The sequence below is a fragment of the Chinchilla lanigera genome, unplaced genomic scaffold (assembly GCF_000276665.1).
Source record: "Chinchilla lanigera isolate Chin_1 unplaced genomic scaffold, ChiLan1.0 scaffold00019, whole genome shotgun sequence".
Classification (NCBI taxonomy): Eukaryota; Metazoa; Chordata; class Mammalia; order Rodentia; family Chinchillidae; genus Chinchilla; species Chinchilla lanigera.
The window spans coordinates 8,302,114-8,310,511 of record NW_004955420.1 but is presented as its reverse complement, the minus strand read 5'-3'; positions in this window follow the sequence as shown (position 1 = coordinate 8,310,511).

The window sequence follows — 8,398 nt, the reverse complement described above, 5'->3', positions numbered from 1 at the left end:
GTTCCAATTTTAGTATATGTGCTGCCGAAGCGAGCACAGTAGTATATTGTCTTAACTGTTCAGAAAACTTTAACTCAGGAGAGGTATAGTTGAGTCAAATGGAATTTCTATTTTTAGCGTTTTGAGGGATCTTTACTGATTTTGATAATTATTGTACTAGTCTACATTCCTACAAATAACTTAGAAGGGTTTTTTTTTTTTTTCCCCTCCATCCTGGCCAGCATTTGTTATTTTTTGCATTGTTGATTATAGCCATTCTGATTGGAGTAAGATAAAATCTCAGAATTGTTTTGATTGGTATTTCCCTAATAGCTAAAGGCAATGAATATTTTTCATATACTTATTGGCTATTTGTACTTCTTTTGAGAAGTATATTTTTTGATTGGGTCATTTGTTTGGGGGGCATTCATTTTAAAAACTTTTTTATTAGTACATGTTTTCAGAATATAATGTTTAAATTCATCAGGGGAAGTTGGTAGATGTACATAACACATCCTAATTCCTTTTTATTTCTTCTTCCCTTCTCCCTCTTGCACTCCCTTCAAAAAGTGTTAATTGTCTTGGATCTTTGTATATCCTAGATATTAGTCCTGTACCAGAAAAGTAGCTGGAAAATTTTCTTCCCATTTTGTAGACTGTCCCTTCACTCTGTAAATTGTTTAATTTGCTATGCAGGAGCTCTTGAATTTGATGGAACCCCATTTATTGATTCTTGATATTATTATTATTATCATTATTATTGTTATTTTGGTACCAGGAACCAAACTCAGGACCTTGCACTTGCCAGTCAGGTGCTGTGCTGCTAAGCTATACCCTTGGCCCCTCTTAATATTATTTCTTGTGCAATTGGAGTTTGGGTCAGGAAATCCTTGCCTACACCTCTTGCTTCAAATGTTTCCCCCGTGTTATCTTTCAGCTGTTTCAAAGTTTTTGTTTTTGCATTCAATCTGTGGACCATTTTGATTCAATTTTAGTACAGGGTGAAAGATATGGGACTAGTTGGTGGTGATGCCACAGCCAGCTGTTTGTTATCATTGAAAGCTTTAAACTGTTAGTCATCACTAGTCTTGTTTTATTTTTCTGCATGTGGATAAACAGTTTTCCCAGCACCATTAGTTAAAAAAACTATCTTTTCTCCAGCATGTTTTTGGCTTTTGTCAAATATCAGTAGGGTGAAGGTGCTTAGGGTTCTTTCTATGTCTGTTTCATTGGTCTATATATCTATTTTTTTTGCTAGTAACATGGTGTTTGTGGTATTATAGCTTCATAGTATAATTTGAAATCTGGAATTGTGATGCCTCCTGTTTTGTTCTTTTTGGTCAGGCTGCTTTGACTATTCTAAGTCTCTTCTGAGTCCACATAAATTTAAGGATGTTTTTTCTAGTTCTGTAAGAATGTTGTTAGCATTTTAATAGGGGTTATATTAAATCTCTATGTGGTATTGCAGGCATATGGTATGGTAATGTGGAGATTTTCATTATGTTAAGCCTTCCCATCTAGGAATAGGGATATTTTTCCATTTTCTAACACCTTCAATCTCTTTCTTCAGTGTTCTGTAGTTTTCACTATAGAGATTTTTCACCTTTTTTTTAGGCTGAATCTGAGGTTTATTTATGTATTTCTTTTTGACACTGGTAATCGAACTCAGGACCTTGCACTTGTTGGCAGGTGCTGTGCTGCTGAGCTATATCCCTGGCCCAGTATTTAATTTTTTTGAAGCTATTCTGAATGAAATTGTTTTCCTTATTTCTTTTTTGATGGGTTCATTATTGGTGTATAAGAACCCTATTGATATTTGTATGTTGATTTTGTATTGTTTATCAGGTCAAAACTCTTCTGGTGGGGTTTTTTGAACTATCTGTGTAAAGGGTCATACCATCTTCAAATAGAGATAATTTGATTTTTCATTTTCCTGTTCATATCTCTTTTATTTCTTTCTCTTACCTGATTGCTCTGGCTAAAGTTTTGAGTGTTATATCCAACAGGAGTGGTGCGGTTGGACCCTCTTGTTTTGTTCCTGATTTTAGGGGGAATGCTTCTTGCTTTTGCTCATTCAGTTGATGTTTCCAGTGGGTTTTTGATATATGGCTTTTATCACTTTGAGTTACAATCCTTCTATACCTATGATCTTCACAGTTTTATCATGAAGGGATGTTGGATTTTGTAGAAGGCTTTTGTTGCATCTATGGAAATGACCATGTGATTTTTTTTTTTTTTTTTGTCTTTTTGATACAGGGTCTCCTTAGCAGTTCAGGCTGGCCTTGAGCTCACTTTGTAGCCCAGGCTGATCTCAAACTCACGATGATTCTCCTGCCTCGGCCTCCTGAGTGTTGGGATTACAGGCATGAGCCACCACACCCAGTGAGTGTATGATTTTTATCTTTGATTCTATTTTTGTGGTGTATTACATTTATTGATTTACATATGTTGTACCATTCTTATATCTCTGGGATGAAGTCAACTTAGTCATGATGTCTGATCTTTTAAATGACTCATTGAACTCCATTTACAAACATCTTATTGAGGATTCTGGCATCTATCTTCATCAAATATGTCAGCCTATAATTTTGTGTTGAGTCTTCACTTGGTTATGATATCAGGAATGCTGACTTCATGGAATCAGTTTGAGAAGTATTTGTATTAGTTCATTGCTGAAGTTCTGGTGAAAATTAATGGTAAATGTGTTGGGTCCTCGATTTTTCTTTACTTGGTAGAGTTTTTATTAATGCATCAATTTCATTACTTGTTATTATTATGTTCAGGGATTTTATATCTTCTTGGTTCAATTTTGATAACTCGTATGTGTCTAGAAATTAATCAGTTTCTTCTAGATTCTCCAATTTATTGGCATAGAAGTCTTCAAACCTAGCTTCTTATAATTCACTAGATTTCAGTGGTGTCTGTTATAATTTCACCTTTTTTCTTACTACTTATGTTGATGTGGGTCTTCTCTCTCTTTCTATAAGTTTTGCTAATTCTTTGATTATTTTATCCTTTGCTTATTTTTAGTCTCACTTTCATTGCTTTCTGCTCTAATCTTTATAATTTCTGTCATTCTGTTAGTTTTGGATTTGGATTGTTCTTGTTTTCTAGGACATTGGGATGTATCATTAGGTTGTTTCTTTGGGATTTCTGTTTCTCTAATATAGGTACTCAAAGTTACTTCATGAAATTGCATAAAGGGAGCATTGTATGAAATTGTGTTCAATGCTCTCAAATATGTATCTAAAACAACACTAGTCGTATATTAATTTTTGTTATCCCTTTAGTATAAATTGATGACCTAAAAATGAAATATAATTTAGCAAAAGCAATGATAGGAATCTACACAATTAATTAAAATTCAAATTGTTGAATTTTCCAAAGATAATCTTTAGTGAAATAGGACTGATGCTTCTCAACCTGCATAATTTTATCCCTTGGATTATGCAGAGTAGTGAAGGGAAGTCTCAAAACATAATAATTTGCAGATCCATCTTTCTCAGTCATTGAATCTATGTAAACATTTGAAGGAAATTTATTAATATCTTTCTGAATACATTTGTCACTAAAATCCATCATAAAAATTAGCAATTATCTTTCTTCATGTATATCAATTTTATGTTTTACATTTGTTCTGGTGGACTTCCTAAAATAATTTCTCATGATCAAATATTGTGTTTACAAATATGAAATTCTTCCTAGTTTTACCTTTCATGGCAGTGAGTTTTCCAGTAACACAAGGATACCTGAAATTGTCTTAGAGATTATTGCAACGCTTGCCTTTGCCTTCTTAAAATGTAACATTATACAATTCAAATTACATCTTCAATTAGGAGCATCCACTGATGGTGGATACATGAACTTAAAACTTATAAACACATGAAATAGTCATACTAAAAAAGAGATGATTTCAGATATGAAATCACTGAAGGTTGTGAGCAAGTGGAATTGTCTCCGTGGACTTCTTCACTGAAGTTGGCAGGAAAAATATCATCAAATTACAGAGGAGTCAACAGTAAGAAGTAGCAGTTAATTAAATAGTGAAGAATAAATTCAGATTCTGAATTAAGTGTGGTAGCAAATTAACCTCAAAATCTTAGTGCTTTAACAGTACCATGGCTCATTTCTCACTTGACCAGTTGATAGTGGGTTCATTGACTCTGGAACAGCTCTCGTCCAGACAGAAACTCATACGTGTAGTTTGCTTCTATATTATGACTTGTCTTTCAGCAGCTTCCAATTTCATAGAAGTAGAGAGTAGAAAACTGGTAACCAGGAATTAATAAGGGTAGGAGGAAGGGGAATAGAGGGAGATTGGATAACAGGTCCTAAAACAGATCTTCATAGGAGCAATGAGTTCTACCATTCTACAGTACAGGCAAGTGACTATAGGTTACAACAGTTTACCATATGTTTTATAAAAAATCGGAAAGAAGAAGCTGGGGATTTAGCTCAGCGGCAAAGTGCCTGCCTGGCAAGTGCAAGGTCGTGAGTTCGGTTCCCAGTACCGGAGAAAAACCAAAAAACCAAAAAAAAAAAAAAAAAGAAAAAAAAAATTGGAAAGAAGAATTTGAGTTTCCTAATATAAAGATATGGTAAATATCTGAAGAGATAGAAATGCTAATTATTCTGATCTGACCATTACATGTTACATATATGCATATAATTAATATATTTACCCTACTGATCCTTATAAAGCACAAACAAATTTTTTTTTTTTTTTTTTTCTCCAGTACCGGGAACCGAACTCACGACCTTGTGCTTGCCAGGCAGGTGCTTTTGCCGCTGAGCTAAATCCCCAGCCCCACAAACAAAAATATTTTAACATGAAATGTTTTTAGTGAACAGAGTAGCAAAGGCAAAAAATTAATAAATGAGGTCTAGTCAATCACGTGTAAAACTGTGGGGAGGACTCCCTTTTAAACTAGAGGAATTAATAGAGGTTTAAAAATGATGCCACTGCTTTTCTCATCATTCCTCCATATTTTATTTTTAGGTTAAAAATGTTAAAATGTTATTAAAATGTTTGGTGGGGTATTTTTCTTCATTTGAAACCTTTATTGTATTGTGTTGCTCTGACTGTAAAGGAAGGATTGTGTTGACAAACAGAGACAAAGAACTTTGGAGTCTTTCTCTGGTAGTTTACAGAAAAAAGTAGATCTCAAAGACGTTATGTGCCATATCCTAAGTCTGAAAGTAAAGGGACATGGATTCTCAGAAGATGATGCAAGTTCCCGTATAAGACAGGAACATGGCCTAGTAAATCACATCAGTCCTTGAAGACTGGTGAGTGTTTCTCTTCTGATTCTGGGAACGGTATGAAGACTCTTGACTTAGAATCCCTACAGTCTCAAGCCATGACATTTCTTGATACATTAATCAACATCAAATGTAGATTTTTCTCAGTGTGGGGTTGAGCATAATGAAAAAAATAATTATCCTTGTTTTAATATGAGAATTTTCCATATGACAGTTTTCCTGTAAAGTGTTATTATAGGCACTGTCATCCCTATTATAGAATAATGGAGACAAATTGCTCACACATACATTTATTCAAACAGCTATGGCCATACAAGTATATGTGCTATATAAACCTGTCATAAATTCCAAGTGTGCAAAACATTTCTTTAAAAAATAGCTGAAATTAGCCTCAAATGATGAGACTATTTTTCCTAAGGAGAGAAGAACTTAATTTAGCCAATTCCCTATGCCCACACATTTATGTTACCCACAAATCTCTTCTGTCCCCACATCATTTCTGGTTCAACTGAAATCATTTCAGAATGACTGGTCTCCCTATCTTTCTGAGGGGAATTTGTGGGGGGAGGGAGAGGAGGTAGGGTGAAGTGGGGAGGTGGGTAGCAAGGGGAAGTAAGTATCTGGTTGTCACATGCAAATGTCCATTGATTTTGACCTCAAAAATTGGTGTCTCCTTTTTCTTTGCTTTGGATCCTTGATCTGGGCATTCAGCTCTGTCCTTCCTGCTTCTGACCTGTGGGCTCTTCAACCCGCCACGGCCCTCCCAAAACTTCTTTGAAAGGTTTAAAAGACTATGAATACAGCACTTAAAACAGAACAAGTTTGGAGGTGTTCCTCTGGCTCTTCTTGCCCAGTCTATGCTAGCATGTTGCTTTCTTTTGGCTTATTGAGAGGAACCCCCTGGACCTGAGTTGCTTTTTAAATCCCCACTGAGACTACAGCATAGATACTCTCTACCTTGAGATCTTCAAAATACTTCCAGGAGCTCCACTATTTCTACCTTTACATCTTCTTTCAAACTAATCCCAGGAATTGTGTGTGTGTGTGGGGGGGTGGTACAAGGCCTTCCTTGGGGGCTTATACTTACCTCTAGGTTGAGGACATTGGTTGCCCCACATTAGTGGAAGACTGCATTATTATTTATAATTAACCATGCAACCTCACCCCTTCCCTCCCAAGATAATCCATGCTCATTGCCATGCTGTTTGCCTGTGAAGTAGACTTCACTGCCTTGAGGTTTAGCCATACAGAAGACTCTGACCAATGGCATTTGAGTGGATGTGTCATGACACATTGGAGAAGCAGGTTTAAGATTCTGCGGAGATGCCTTCAGCCCTTTGGATCGTCTCATCTGCTATGAGAGCTGTTCAAGTCTCAAGTACTTTTTCAGCCAGGGTCCTGGAAGGAGAAGACCCATGGAGCAGAACCTCAGCTGACTAGGAGGGTGCCATACAAGCAAGAAACAAACTTCCATGGCCCTAAGCTATTGAATTTTGTTGTTTTCCAGCAAATGTGATGGATGTACTGTTTGTAGCCTCTTTCTTTTTATTTCAGCTATTCAGGAGCTAAAACTCATAAACTCCCGCTATTCCACATCAAAAGCTGTGACATAAGACTGTTGTCACTGCCATGAATTCAAAATGTGTATTAAATAAACATGTGGGAGTTGCCTCCTCCTTTCTTGAGGCAGATAAGGAAATGCCTTCCCTGTATGAGAAGAGTTTAAGACCTGGGCAGAGAACAGGAACTGTACATGTATATGCAGAGCTAGAGGGCAGGGTCGGCTAATTTTTAGGATTTTTATCCTGACTTACAAAACTGCATACAACCATGAAATATGAAATGTGAAAACTCCAAGACGTGTATCCTCCCTGTTCTCAGGGAGTTTCTAGGGCAGATGAAGTAGCTCTTAAGTAATTATGTGAGGCAACAAACATTGTGAGTCATCAAGGTGTGCAGAGAAGCCCAAGGAAGATGCCGTGGAGGACAGGCCTGACTCGGAGAGACATGGAGTAGCATTTTATACTCAAGAAGCGCACTTGAGTTAAATCACAGGGGCAATAAACTAAGCTGCATTGAATAAAAGGGAGGAGGCCATGGAAGGCCAGGTTAGAAAGTTAAGCCAAGGCCCAGTAGCGATCTGAGCGCGGATTGTGAAATTCTATAACTGGCCAAGGCCATATAGAAAAAGGACTAGACAGTGGATTTCGGCCACATTTACTTTAAAAACAATGTCGCTTTTTAAAATTGTCACGTAAACTATACGTACACAGTGTTGGAGAAACAACTTAGATGATTGGGTTATTTGCCCCATGGAAAAAAACGGCTGGTGTGCATTAGCTGTGTGTATGTTCGCTGAACACTGATCATCCTTAGGAAGTCGCTGCTGATTTGTGGTTGGTGGTATTAGGTGGTGGGTGAGTGCCTTAATTTCCAGTAGCAGTTTACCTAATATCAGGGCACATCTTACTACACTTACATTTTTTGACACTTTAACGAATGACTGAAAAACAACCACACCACTATGTGAATGTACTTGGTGATATAGAACTGTACTGTTAACGTGGTTAAAATGGTAAATTTATATACTGTTTATCAGACAGAAAAATAAGTTGTAAATCTTCGTATGCTGAAAGTAGTACAAATGGGTGGAATTTTAGAGCTGGAAGCCCGATGCTCATCTCCGGGTCTACCCTGAGGAAGTCAGCTTGGCCAAGACGGGATGCGCTGTCCCCCGGTGAGCTCTCTTCCAGGTCTTGCTGCGTTTCAGGCGAGGGTCCAGGGCCGGGAGAGCGCAGCCCGCCCGCCTCTCCCGCCCGCCGGCCGCGGTGAGGGCTCCCGAGGGTGCGAGGCCCGGGGCCAGCCGCGCGCGCCTCCCTCCCACCGGGCGGAAGCGGGGCGAGTGCAGTCCAAAGCTTCTGTCGCAGAGTCCTGGATATTCTGGCTGCGGCCCCCTGCCGCTTTAGCCAGCAAGCGAGCGGCTCGGTTAAAAAAAAAATGTTTGGATCTCATAGTGGGAGGCGAAAGTTGCAGCGTCTCTACCCAGGCCCGCTCAGGGGCGGACTTCCCGGGCGCACGGACATCGGCGGCCAGGCTCCCCGCGCGCCTTTGTTCCCCGCCCCGGCTCAGCCCTGCCCGGCGGCGCCGGCGGCCCCCG